This window comes from Mastigoproctus giganteus, chromosome 3, assembly GCF_048544385.1.
Source record: "Mastigoproctus giganteus isolate SK-2022 chromosome 3, ASM4854438v1, whole genome shotgun sequence".
NCBI lineage: Eukaryota > Metazoa > Arthropoda > Arachnida > Uropygi > Thelyphonidae > Mastigoproctus > Mastigoproctus giganteus.
Genome location: NC_143577.1, coordinates 212,809,874 through 212,824,994, shown reverse-complemented (window position 1 = coordinate 212,824,994; position 15,121 = coordinate 212,809,874). Strand labels below are relative to the sequence as shown.

The window sequence follows — 15,121 nt, the reverse complement described above, 5'->3', positions numbered from 1 at the left end:
GGTGATCACCTTGCATCCGGCAGTGATGTGTAGGATCATTTCTGAGGCCAGGTGGCATCGTCGACATGTGTCACCAGCCACTCCAGGCTCCTTGGCAATGTATTTTCTATAGTTTCTGGTGTTGATTACCTGGTCTTGGATGGCGAGCATAAATCCTTCAGTCTCAGGGAAGAGCATCCTGCTCATGAGCCATGCATTGGAAGCAATTTGTTCATTGATCATTGATCTTGACGTCATTGTAATATCTGTCATGGAGTGTCTTCGTTGTCCATCTTTCTAGCTTCATTGTGCATCCTTTCTGTTGTTCAGTCATTATGTTCTGGCTCTCAAAGTGTCTGATATCTTCTTGGTTATGCAGCTGTTCAGGATCTTGTACATCGTTGGGAGGCAGGTAATTGGCCTGTATTTTGCTGGGTTTCTTGTATCTTCCTTTGTGCCTTCTGGATGGGAGGGGACTAATTGCTTCGGTTGAGTGAGGTATACCGCTTGTCTATCTTCCTTATGGCCTGGTGGAGTGCTGCTGTGTGTTTCTGGAAGTAATCCTTCAAGTTAGCAATTGCTGTTTTCTGTTGCTCAATGGGGTCTATCAGGCCCCTTCCTCCTCTTTTCCAAGCAATTGTCAGTCTCTCCAAGACTGACTTTGAGTGGTGTTGATGGCTCTTGGTCATCATTGTCCTTGTCTTTCTCATGATATCCTCCAGCTTGATGTTAGTCCAATCTATGACCCCGAAGGAGTATGTTAGCACTGGGACTGCATTGGTGTTTATGGCTTTAACTGTGTTCCCTCCGTTCAGCAGGCTTCCAAGTCTCTGACGGTATTTTTTTGGTCAGGCAGGCCTTAATTTCCTTGTGCTGTAACTACTGAGCCTGCATAATCCCCAAGTATTTGTAGGCCTCTCCCTCTGTCATGGCTTTGATCTTTTTATCAGTCTGCAGCTGGTAGTTTCGGTTGACTAATTTTCCCTGGTGCAATCCATGGGTCTTGCATTTAGTGGTACTCCTTAATAGTGGTACTCCATTTCGGCATCGTTTCTCCTAGGAAGTTTGTCACTATCAGATTTAATTTTGTAGATGCTCAGCACCTCTATTAGCCAGCTATGAGGCACAGAGTCAAAGGCCTTGTGGTAATTGATGTAGGCTCTGTACAGGATGCAGTGCTTCTTGTAGGCTTGCTCTATAGCTGCAGTATCTATGGTTAATTGCTCGTTGCATCCTCTGCTCAGCCGTTTGCATCCTTTCTGCTGTTCAGCCATTATGTTCTGATATCTTCTTGGTTGTGTAGCTGGTCGGTCAGGATCTTGTACATCATTGGGAGGCAGGTGATTGGCCTGTATTTTGCCGGGTTTCTTGTATTTTCATCTTTAGGCTTCAGATATGTGATTCCTTGAGTGAGAAACTTCAGGATTGTCTCTGGGTGCCTTATCATTCAGGTGAACTGCTCTGCAAGGTGCTTGTGTGTGCAAGTGAGCTTCTTGTACCAGTAATTGTGGACATTATCTATTCCTGGAGTTTGCCAGTTGTGAGAGTTCCTGATTGTCTGTTTTACTTCTTCCTCCCGAATCTCCTACTCTCTCTCATCTCTTGTATGTCCTTGGTTTTCTTGTGTTCTAGTTCTATCCAGGGAGTTTGGCTGTTACGTCTTACTTCTCTGCTCCATATGTTGCCCCAGAGCTCCTCAATCGTCTTCTGCTCAGGTGGGCCATTCCCTTCTTCCCCATCTTCTCTGAGACTCCTGTAGAAGGCTCTTTGGTCTTCATCAAAGATTTTGTTGTTTATTTTCCTCTTTGTATTGGTGTAGTCTCTTGCTGAGTGCAAGGAGGCGCTGCTTCAGTGTGTCTGAGTACTCTCCTATTCTCTGATTTTTTGTCTCACATTTGCTGTGGACGCTGTCTCTCTTGAGGATGCTCTTCACTTTTCCAATCAGTTTCTTACTCCTATTACCCCGTTGATGGTTCAAAGCTGGCAGTTCCTTGTTTTCAGTTCTGCTGCTGGTCTCTCGTTTCTCTTCCATTAACCCTAATGGCTGCTATGGCAGCACAATATACGTCTGTGTGGACGGCCTCCAGTGTTGCATCATTGTTGTTGAGGTAATGTGGTATTATTTGCTGATTGAGGTGGTCTGTGACTCTCCACAAGTTTCTATTGGGCCTCTGCTTTGGTATCACGTGGGTTTTTGTGGGGTCCATTCCTTTCAATTCTGTTAGGGCCTTCTTCTATTTGTCTTCTATTCTGGATATCATGACCGTGTCTCTTTCCACTTCCGCTGCTGTGGGTTGTATTTTTTCTTGCTCTTCCTCCTCTGGTCTGGTAGTGGTATGTTCTTCCTCCTCTGGTTCCATATTGACCATCTTCTTTATTCTTTGTAGTTGATTGCTCACGTCCTGCTTGATTTTTTGCAAGATTGCAGGAGCTATTAAGTTCTTTATGACGATGGTCCTTCTCTGGTCTGCTATTCGCTGTTCAGTGATCTGAATATCCGGGACTCATTCCAACCACTTGGCATGTAGTCTCGGCCTGTACGTTGTCATATCAATCTCTAGCTTTGTTATTTCGTAGTATGCCTTTGCATGATGTACATATTCATTTCGATGTTCCACTTCATGCATTGCCGTTTTCTTCCTTCCTGGGTGGTCACTAGCGCAGTTGCACAGGAAGCACTTCCGGTTGGTGGGGCTGGATGGTCTTGTCCTTCTCTTGTGGTAGCCAAACAGGGGACACGTCACTTGCCCCACTGTCTTCCACGGGAGACCATCTCTGATTTTTCGAACTGACCCCTCTGCCTAAGGCCTGAATGCGAGTGACTTTATCCTATGCCACCTGATGCAGTATGATTAATATTTCTCTGCGACATCTTCCATGTATGGAGGTGGACCTGTTTAGCTTTGACTTATGTCCAGTGGTAGTTCTCGTGAGTGACACCAGATGATGCCACAATTTGCCTTAAGCACCGCTCTGACCTTGGAGTAGGTAGGTTCACTGGAACAACTTTCACGATGTTTATTTATTTATTAATTTTTTTATTGTTTTTAATTTATTATTATAATTCTAATTTATTACTATTATTATAGTTTGCTTCTGCCAAGGTGGGTCTGTGACTCTCCACAATGTTTATTTATATATTAATTTTTTAATTATTATTAATTTATTATTATAATTATAATTTATTACTATTATTATACTGGTCTCCCAGCGTGATGGAGCCGCAATCGCTTCTGCCAAGACAGGACTCGAGCCCGGGTTCATCAGGCTGGTAGTCCAGTGTCATAACCACTGGGCCATCACGCCCTTATTATTATCGCACCATTATTATTATTGGAAAATGATTCAAGGAAGCAAGTTTAGAAAGAAAGCATCAGCAAAAAAAAAAAACTCCCACATCTGTTGTCCACCACCTCCAATAACTTGTCTAGTTCTTTCTTGAATTTATTCAAATTACTCACCTCCATAACAGCAGATGGAAGGTTGTTCCAACAGTCAACCACTTGCTGGCTGAAGGCAAACCTTCTCACATCTAACCTGTAACTATCCTTCCTCAATTTGAATTTATGACTCTCATGTGTGCAGCCTGAACAAGAGGTAGAATGCCATCAGCACTGAACTTGCTCAATCCATTAAAAGCCTTAAAAATCTTGATCAAATCACCTTGCAGGTGCCTAGTCTCAAGACACTGCAATTTGCAGAACTGAAGCCTGCCTTGGTAAGACCACCTTTCATTCCCTTTACCAATCTCATTGCCTTTCTCTGCACCCGTTAGAGCAGATCTATATTTGCTGGAATGGATGCCAGACCTGTATGCAGTACTCAAGGGAATGTGAATATGCAGCCTAACCATTGCCTTATAAAATGGGATAATCATATCCCTGCTAGCAAAGTTCCTGTATATCATAAACAAAAATCCAGGCTGCCTGGATTTTTGTTTATGATATACAGAAACTGGCAGCCTGTCTGCATTGCTTGGAGAACTTCATATCTGACTGCAGAATTACCCCCCAAGCCTTTTTACATTATCTATCATTACCTATATATCCTACCTATATTACCTCTACGGAAGCAACATGAAAAATGAATAAACATTCACAAAGTAAAGTTATCAACTTAAAGGTACACTAGACCACATAATTCTTTTATTAAATATCAGTTCAAGATTAACAGAGAGGATATGTGTGCTATTACTCATTACAGAAAATGTCAGGCAAACAAATTCCCACTAACCTAAAACTAAAAACACATGACAACTATATTACCTATCACCCTCTATGGAAGTGAGACATGAACAATGAAACATGAAAATGAACAATGAATTCACAAAGTAAGTTATATTAAAAACAAAATCATGTAGAAAATTTTTACATGAAGTGACAGAGAAACAGGTGAAGAGAAACCTTCACAACAAAGAACTAGGGAGAAAAATACACAGATTTGGACAATCCAAACAATCAAGTCATTGGTATGATTATGATATCTATCAATGCCATGGATGGGCCTTGAATATTGCAATAACAGAAAAAAAACAGACATAAACCAGATCATAACTGGTGCATCCGTGGGCAGAGTTCCCATGGGCACCAATTCCCAAGAGGACCAGTGGAAAGACCAATCAATATGGTGGGAGGAGACAAAGAGGATGGATTCTCTTTAGAGATGTGACTGACACTAAAGAGGATTGATCCATTTTCATCCTCTTTATATGTGGATCATATGTACATCCTCTTTACATGTAGCTCAAAAACAAATTATAGTGATTGTTGATAGATATCCAGAAACAAATTCTAGTAATTATTAATAGATATCCACAAATTAGTGGCGTGTTATACCTTCATGGGGCCCAAGGCAAAATGGAATTTGGGGGCCCCCATCTAAAGAAAGAGGGGCCCATCAACATGTATAAATATTGGGTGACAGAAGAACATGGACAGACGAACTTAATTCAGATCTCCGTGATCTTCTGTCACTCAATATTTAATGTTCTTACACTCATTAAAATCAAAAACTGTCGAATTATTCCACTGCACCTCAGTTCTGCTTGGACATTCACTCAAGACTAGTTGATAAGATCGTGGCTACCTTCACCCTGCTACTGTACTGCATAAGGATGCCAGCAGAGCCAGTTACATACAAGGGCAGTCATTATTTTTTCAATTAACTCAACTATTTAAGGAAGAATTAAATATAAAATGTCATCAAAATCGGTAGAACCATTTTTGAAAAAAACATAATTTTCAAATTAATCTTCAAATTCATTGACCTTGGCAGATAGAAAGTTCAGTTTTCGATAAAAATCGCTTCAAAATATTAGTAAAAACAGCAATGAGTTTTTGAAACAGTGATTTTGGAGGCCCCCCTCTGTTTGGGCCATAGGCTGATGTCTTCATGATAACATGCTACTGAAACAAATTATTAGTATAAATTAATTTATTCAAATTAGATTCAATATCATATAAAATACACAAACCTTGCATTTCTGTGCCATTTTGACTTTAAAAACTTAAGAATTCTGAGTACAAAGATACTTTCAATAAAACTATTACTGAAGTTGAGCATTTGCAAACAAACTGCAACTATTACACCTTTCTTTAATAAATATAAGAAGCTGTACATACACTAACCCAGAGAGTTGGCTACTTAGCAGTTCATCTTACCTGAGTTTGAATTGTTTATAAACTAACCCATTTCAAGAACAATTTTTTCAACAATCAGTAGAGTGTTTTTTGGTTTTTTTTCTGTTAGCTGTTGGTGCATCAGCTTCTGTGGCCACAACGCACCTTCCAAAGTTTTTTTTTGCATTTTCTACTGTGATCCAAGCCCGAGGCGGGATTCGAACCTGCGACTTTTGGGTTGCTAGGCAGGCACTTTACCCACCCAGCTAGCCCGGTCGGCTCAGTACAAGTGTTTGTGAATGTATACAATGACAGTGAAATGATTTGTTTATTTGAAGGTTTATTTCTTTAGGTGACAGACTAAACTTGCTTCATGGATTAAACTTGAGGATCAGTAAATTCAATATGCTTTTCCAGGAAATGTGTATTTGGATTCATCAACAGATGTACAGGCATACCTCGGTTAACGTTACCTCTGATAACGAAGCTTTGATATAACGAAGTCGGCAATTTCAAGCCCCATTTAACATAAAAAAATATTCCAGTTTAATCACCAGAAATCTAAACAAACTGAAGAAATTAGGGAAACCTTTGGAGCTTCTCGTGGTTGGTTCGAGAAATTTAAAAAACGGGCCAGGATTCATAGTGTAAAATTAACAGAAGCTGCAAATAAGGTTCCAGAAAAACTAAAGGAAATAATTGAACGTGAAAATTTTCCAAATTTGGTGTTCAATGTTGACGAAAGCGGTTTATTCTGGAAACGGCTACCAACAAAAAGCTTCATTTCTATTGAAGAAAAATCAGCTGCTGGGTTCAAAGCAGCCAAAGACCGTTTAACGTTACTCTTTGGATCAAATGTCTCTGGCGATTATAAATTAAAATTGTTATTAGTTTACCATTCAGAAAATTCGAGGGCGTTAAAAGGTAACATAAAAATGAATTTACCTGTAATATGGAAAGCAAATAGAAAAGCGCGGGTTACCAAGGAGTTATTTACTGATTGGTTTGTTAACCACTTTTGTCATGAAGTAAAACGGTATCGTCAAAAAAAATAACTTTGAAGAAAAAGCTCTTTTGTTGTTAGACAATGCTCCGGGACATCCTACTGATCTTAACACGTTGGACACATGCATTCCTGTCAAAGTTGTGTTTCTTCCAGCAAACACAACTTCCCTGATTCAACCATTGGATCAGGGAGTAATAGCATCATTTAAAGCTTATTATCTGCGTCGAACATTAAGCAGTTTAACTGAACTAGAGGTTAAAGAGGAAATGACAGTTAAAACTTTTTGGAAAAACTACACCATTTAAAACGCAATTGAAAACATTGATAGTTCTTGGAAAGAAGTCACTAAGAAATGCTTAAATGGAGTTTGGCGCAAAATATGGCCAGAAGTTGTACTAGAAGAAGAAAATAACATCCAAGAAATTATAAATGCAGTTATCCAGATGGCTCAATCAATAGGTTTCGAAAATGTCGATGAAGAGGATATTAGAAATTTATTGAATGCAGAAGATGATGGTTTTTCAGTGAAAGATTTAGAAAACCTTGTTAGCAATAAGACGAAGTTAAAGAAGTTCCTGCCGAAAAAGTGTTAACAACCAAAGATTTAAAAAGGTGCTTAAATGACATTGAAAGTGTTTTAAATTTTTTTAGTGAAAATGATCCTGATTTAGGAAGAAGTGTTATAGTTAAGCGATCAGTGTTAAATGCAATAACTCCGTATAGGCAATTGTTAAATGAAAGAGAAAAAGAGCATAAACAATCAACTTTAGACTCGTATTTTAAAATGTGATTTCACTTTGTATGTAAGTTGACTGTTTATTTAATAAAACTTTTCTTTGTCTGAAAAAAAAGCTTTTCATTTTCTTTAAGTAGGAACGTATCCCTATTCTGGCCATAGTATTTTTACCTCTGAAAACGAAGTTTCGCTTAACGAAGTAATTTCGTGGAACGCATCCTATTCGTTATTCGAGGTATGCCTGTACTTGTAAAAGTAAAATTCTGATCACAATAAATGCAGAAATTATCATACCATACAAAGAAAACTGCTTGCCTTAAACAGCATTTTGTTCAGGAATTCCATATTTGATTAAAATATGCAACATACACTGTGTCTACAAATTCTTAATACCAAAAATTAACAATTTAATTAAACCTACCTACCTTGATTGTGGAGCTCCAGTTGGAAATATAACCAGATATACATCAGAGAATTGTGATGAAAATATGACTGTGATTTTTAATCCATAATCATGCCAATTACTGGATTTTGTTTCTCAAGAAACAGGGTGAAATGCATATCTGAAAAGAAAATAACAATTTAGTTTCACATGTTTGGGAGTTTACTGAACTGTAAGGCTCAAAAAGTCAATTTTTGTTAGGATAATAACTTATATTATATTTAAAAAGCCAAAGATAAGCAGGGCACTATCATGCCATATAAGGCATGTGCTTATTGCTTACTTTGTTTGTGTGGAAGATATTTATGTGCTTGCTTGCTTATTTCAATTTGGCTACCAGAAATGTAAATGAAGTGAAGACTAACAACAGGGTAAAGTTAGTAAACTTCCAGTGGTGGATCTAAGAAATGATTCCCTGTCAGCAAAGCAAACCGAGTAGGTTTGCTTTGGATGAACTGCTCTGTATGGAATACCAATTCAATAGTTTATGAGTACGGAATATAATGATGGATGAAAAAATTACCAACACTTTCTATTTCAAAAAGGCATTTTACATTTATTAAAAACGTAAAGTGTGTTTAGAAGTGAAAACCAAGTTTTCCATCCACCAAGAGATTTCCAAATGGTTCCCACATGATTTTTAACAACCATATTATATCAATTGTTTGGCCCCAATGCTTTGAAACTTCCTAGTTTGGAATCTCTTCTGGCTTAAAACCTCTCTATCCCAATCTATAAAATTCATATGTTGCCTTCATCATTCTCCCAACTCTAATAATCATTCAGAACTCTGACTTCCTTCTTTGAAACTCTGCTCTCCCCAGTCTAACTTTCCTGACAGTGAGTTAATTTTTCATAGCGATTTTAATATTCACAACTCCAACTAGCTTCAGTTTCTAGTTATATGGACTGAGTTGTGATTTGTGGTTCCTAGAGGACTGCTAACATTGTATACTTACTTTGGGTTGTTGGTGAGGAAAAAGTCAAGTGTTGGGTGTATGTAGTTAGGGTTTTCTGATATTCTAGTAGGTAAATAAACAAGCATTTGAGGTCATTAGTAATCACAAACCCCTCAGCATCTCAACTCAGTGATGGCCTCTTCTCTAATGGAGCTCCACTCTCAAAACCATTCTTTGCTTTCTTGTAATGCCAGATGACCATTCAGTGGTCATCTGGCATTACAAGAATGAGAATTGGGAAAACCTGAGAAAGTTCTATTCTTCTTTTCCTTAGTTGTATTACTGTTTTACAGCTTCAGATCCAAATTTTTGCTCAGAACTTGTCAGTGAAATTATTGTAGGGATGAAATCCTTTATTCCACCCTAAAATCCTTTATCTGAAATTGTTGTCCTTTAAATAAATCTTGGTTTAGCAATAAATACGCTGACTGTTCAAGATAAGAATGTAATATATTACAACTGGCTTATATCCAAATAGGCCTCCGTAGCCGAGTGGTCAGGAGCGGGAGTGCAGTAGCACACGCTCTTTGAGTAGACCGGGGTTCAAGCCCCTGATTGCTGAATACGGTCGATCTGCCAACCCGCACTGGACCAGTGTGGCAGATTATGGTCCGTTTCCCTCAGCATGAATTGTTGAGGAGGCTTCCATCCTGCAGTGGGTTGATAATGGCTGCACTTTACTTTTTACTTTTACTATATCCAAATTGCAGCTTCATTTTCTGCTCCTAATCTCAATTCCAAACATGCTAAGAATAGAAAAAGTGCTTCTTGTCCAAATGGTAGTTCAGCATTCTGGTCTCTTCCCAAAGATATTGGCCACAACTTCTGGCCATTTATACTCTCTTTTGTTACAACCTGATGGTTTTATTGCATCCTCATCTAGAGATAAAGCCGAATTAGTACATCTTACTTTTCTTTTAAGTTTTGAATCAACAATCTTAGTATATCACCCCCTACCATACCAAATACACTCCACGCAATGCCTCCAGTGGTCTTTTGAGAGAAAGATGTTAAAAGAATTCTGGTCAGTCTTCATGCTGAGAAAGCTGTAGGACCTGATGGCATTTCTCCACTTATTATCGAAACCTGTGCTCACTTCTAATCTGTATTGCCTTTTTACAATTTCTTATTCCACTAGTTTTTCCTTCTACTTAGAAATTTGCTCACATCAAGCAAATTCCTAAAAAGGGAACTTGCTTGATATGAGCAAAACATTATTCTAACTTTTATACATAGAAAAATATATACACTGTTTTACCTTACAGAAATGCCAATTAACTACATCTTTAGCATTTTTATCTGTTTTGGCCCCAGCATAAAAAGAAAAAAGTTGGACCTTCCCAGTTTAAACTGATATGATGAAATGATAAAAAAAAAAACATGAACACAAAAATAAAAATATTAAAAATACATTATACACAGAAGTATTTACAGTAAAAATGAATGTATAAGTCTGTTACGCTGTGATTTTTATTGCTAGCCTCAACTGCTGAAATTAACAATTTTTTAAAAAAAAATTTCAAATATGGATACACCCTATTTTTAAATAATAAAGAAATTACTAAAAAAATTAAAACATACATTTCCCTTAAACATAGTCATGTAATAAAAATATGATTCTTCATCTTATAATGTGGTTGCTATATCATGAAAAAACAAATACCATAGGCATGTTATAAGCAGACGTAGTGAAGCCCTATGAGTTTTTCTAGCAGCTTTGCACCACATAGAGAACATGTCAGAATGTACAATTAACCTTAACCTTTTTTCACTATCAACACATGATACAAAGGTTGGCAGAGTTGTTAATAACAGTAATGGCATTGTGTTACTGCAACAGGATCTGGAAAAGTTGGGCAGAGGGGTTGAAAAGTCGTAACTGAAGTTTAACATTGACATATGCAAAGTACTGCATATGGGTAGAAGTAACCCCAGAGAAACATACCAACTGTATGGTACTACACTTAGGGTGGTAGAAAATGAAAAAGATCTGGGAGTAATTGTGCAGTCAGATATGAAGTTTTCTGAGTAGTGCGACAGGCTGCCGGAGCAGGTCATGGGGTATTGTCAGTGATATACAGGAATTTTGCTAGTAAAGAAAAAGGAAGGAGGTGATTATCTCTTTGTGTAAGGCAACGGCCAGGCCACGCCTCAAGTACCGCGTACAGGTCTGGAGGCCTCATTTTAGGAAGGATGTAGAGTTGCTTGAGAGTGTGCAGAGAAGGGCAACAAGATTGGTGATGGGAACGAAGGAGTCCTCTTACCAAGAAAAGCTAAGTTCTGCAAATTGCAGAATCTGGAGATTAGGCGCCTGCAAGGTGATTTGATTGAGGTGTATAAGGTATTGAATGGGGTTGAGCAGGCTCAATGCTGATGGGATTCTTCTGCTTGCTCAGATTACGAACCTAAAGGTGCATAAATTCACATTGAGGAAAGACAGTTGTAGAATAGATGTGTGGAAATTTGCCTTTAGCCAGCGGGTAGTTGATTGCCGGAACAACCTTCCATCAAAGAGAAACTGGACAAACGTTTAGAGGGAGGTTTTTTTTTTTTTTTAGCTGATGGTACATAAGCTTGCTTTCTTGCATCACATGCCTCTACTACTAACTACCTTTAGTCTAGTGCTACCCAAATCACACATTAGTATGGAATTACCACTATTACCCAAATGCAGTACTTTTCATTTATCAGGAGTTAAGCTTCAATTTCCACCATTTTTGTGCCCATCTGTCTAGTTTATCTAGAACTCTTAGTTGTGAAAGAAAAAAAAAAAAAAACAGAGCAGCTTTGTAGCCTCTATGATTACCTCCTGGAATCCTTCCCTATTTGCATTTCTTAACATTACTGAAAAGAATTTTAAAAAAATGATTATATGTCACTGTAGTCACCTTTATGAAAACAAAATCCTTCCTTTTACTCTTGGGAGTAATTACTTCCTTGAATAAATTCCACATTAATAAAGCCCATTTCTTTAAGAACTCAAATTCATTACCAAAATGCTAAATTTCCACTTAATTTCCTCTCTCTCTCTCTCTCTCTCTCTCTCTCTCTCTCTCTTCCCCCCCCCCCTCTGTACCTTGCATACACAAGCATCTCCTGTAGCATTATGTTCAGCTACAAATAAACATTTTCATGTTAAGGTTTCTCAGAGCCAAAATTCATACATCCAAAACTGTGTGCATTCTGTGGTCAGTTTTCTGTTTTTCTGGACAAAAACCCCAAATTTCCAGGTAGGGGCCATGGTAGCTGCACCTGACTAATTCAGTTACTGCATGGAAAAAAAAAAAAAAAAACCCTACAAAAATTCCTCCTATCTTTGAAGGACTTTAACCCAACACCTTATCCACACATTGTGAAGGATCATAACCATTATGGCGCCTCCGTAGCCAGGTGGGAAGGAGCAGCAGAGCGCAGCACATGCTTCTTGATTAGACCGGGGTTCGAGCCCGTCACCACCAAATACGGAGGATGCGGAAAGGTCAAGGAATGACCACCGCATATCCCGGAGCAATATGGCCTTAGTTGCTAATGCTCCTAAAAACCAACCAAACAAACATAACCATTATGCTACTGCTAAAAATTCAAATTATTACTTTAACAGCTGGAGCTTGTCACTCATATCTATACCATGTATTTTTTTTTTTTTTTTATAGAAGAGCATGTTCACAGATCAATTTCCATGTTGTGCTTATTGAAAAACCTGAAATAAACTGTGGTAAAAATCTTACTCCCTCCACCTGAATGTGAAATGAAGAGAGCTTTAGCCATTCCCAGTCATCAATAGGAATGAACCCAAATCACTCCATATGAGTGGCAGGTAGTGATGTATCACACCGACTTAGCTGCCACAGAGGGCAAGCTACTAATTACATGGGACATGTATTCACTGTCTAGATTGTTTCCAGTAATTCCCCTACAATCCACCAATGACAGCTGTGTTGCAGCATCTCTGCACAGCCTGTCGTGTGTTGTGTGGGTTTGTGGGTTTTTCATTATGCTCTGTAACAACACAATGTTAAGGAAAGTAACCAGGAGAGTAGTGAGCAGCACAGTGGAATGGTTATAGGTTTTCCATTCATTGTCTCAAACTATCTTTCTCTCACGCATTCTTTTTGTGTATATGTTTATTGTGGAATATCATTCTACATGAGACTGTTGTACCTAATTAAGTTCAAAATAAACTTAAATTGTTAAAAAAGAAAGAAAAAAGGTAATTGTAAATACTTATTTTCCTGATTTTACATTATAAATGTAAGTTTTGGTGTATCATGTGATTAGAGAGAGTTTTAATAAATGGAGTGAATTAATGTTAAAAAGGTTAAGAATAAAACATTAATTAAAAAGTATCTAATCAAACTAAAAGTATAATGAAAAATAAAGTTGTAATAAAGATATTAATCAGATATCTGTTGAAGTTACACTGCCACAGACTGCATGAAAGCTAAAATATATTTGTGATCATTTCTTAACTCTTTCAAGCTGAAGTACAGTATCTTACGAAAAATGGTTAAACAGAATAGAATGATTGTTAAAACTTGTATGTACAGAAAAGGGAACCTATTTAATCTAAAGCTAACTAAATGCCAAGAAACTTAAAACATAAGCTTGCTTTTTCCAAAGTATGTTAGAGCATGAAGGTAAGTTTTTTTGAGATTAAAACTCTGAAATGCATTAGTACAAATTTTCATTGTACTGATGAGAAAACAAAATTTCAGAGCTGTAGAAAAGGAATTTTGTATGCCAAAGACAGAGTCAACTGCATTTATCCTTCAAAGATTCAAATTATATTCACAATTTGATGGATAAATAAGTATGTGTGTCATCTACTGGCAAAATCAAACTTTAAAGGAATCACACAAACAGTGAACACAAGCAAAAAAGTTAGTCTAGGTTTAAAGCAATTCTAGAATTAGGCAGCTAATTACCTATGGCAAAAAGAAAAGGGGAAACAGCAATTTGGATATCGTGTGTAACCTGGAAAATAGTGAGTTAGTCCATAGTTCAGTGTTTCCTAATATTTTTTCAAACAGGGACCACTTTTATATTTGAGATAGAGGCCACAGAAACTATACATGCAAATATATTAATAATTATTTAAATACAATGATATATACCATGCTTAACATATGTAGTAAATGTTAGGTTGTTACAGACATATCTGTATCTCTCAAAGAAAAAGTTCTGTTTTACTGTATAAAAGAGTTCTGTGTTACACATAACACGGGGAGAAATACTAGGTTAGTTGACTAAAAGGGCACACAACATAAGCTAGGGCAACCTCTGAATACATGTTACACAGTACCCGCAATAAGACCTTGATTCACAGAACTTCCTTCAGTAATTCCACCTCCCCCCACCAAGCCAAGACATTCTCAGTGATCTGAGCCATATGCTTTTCTGCTCTAGTCCGAGGAATAATTTTAGTTAAAAAAATTACATTAGACCCACAGCACTATATCTCAATACTGCACTACTAGCACAGTAACACTATTCAATAAGTTGCAGTACAATAATAGCACATTATTCCCAGCTCCTATAGCAATATTATTATTATTAGCCATATGGTGCAAGGAAGCCTAAGGCTTATGCTGCACTAGCCAAAAAAAATTCTCGAGTTACCCTGAGTGAGTGAGTGAGAGTGAGAGAGAGAGACTGAAGTAAAGGAATCACCAAGAAAGATGATATCCAGCTCTGGGGTTAATATGTAGCTTGGAAACAAAATCTGAACAAATTTCAGAGAAAAGAAGATTGACGATAAAAAAAAGATGAACAGTCCAGATATTTCTTATGTTTGAATATATCAATAACTAAATTGTCACTAATTTACAAAATTATATTATTTTATACTAAGGTGTGTGTGTGTGTGCGTGCGCACGTGCGTGAGAGGGAGAAGGAAGAGCAGACAAAAGAAGTACACATCCTAAGTATTAATTTATGTTTAGAATATAAAACTAACATTATCCTGTTTACTTTTAGATATAATAAGATTCTAATATATATATATATATATATATATATTAGAATAGCCAGAGAGAGAAAAACATTTTGACAATCATTTAAATTAACTCTTAAAATCAATTAACAAGTCACTACAATTTATATTACTTACCAGAAAAATGCATTGTCAAACAAGTAATCACTGAGAAGTTTGAGTATTTTTATATTAGAAAATACTGATAAAGTAACCCAAATCAGCAAACACCCAAGGCCAAAGGTTATCATTATATTAACAATAATGTGTGTGAAAGGAAGCCATTTGATTGGACAGCTTTCTGTGTGAACAAATGACACACCTTCAGAAGGACCAATCTTCCTGCTATACACGTGAACACCCACAAAACAGAACATGATACACAAAATTGAGTCAACGACCAGATTTAA

At 37.3% G+C, this 15,121-nt stretch overlaps 1 protein-coding gene across 2 annotated transcripts in view; it reads right to left on the bottom strand.

The window, feature by feature from the left end:
- LOC150088665 (ectonucleoside triphosphate diphosphohydrolase 5-like) overlaps positions 1-15,121 on the bottom strand; it is a 188,671-nt gene that overhangs the window by 99,158 nt on the left and 74,392 nt on the right. For both annotated transcript variants that reach the window (XM_090369615.1, XM_090369614.1), the window contains exon 2: positions 7,765-7,902. The gene's annotated coding sequence lies outside the window, so the exon portion shown is untranslated. The remainder of the gene's footprint in view (positions 1-7,764; positions 7,903-15,121) is intronic.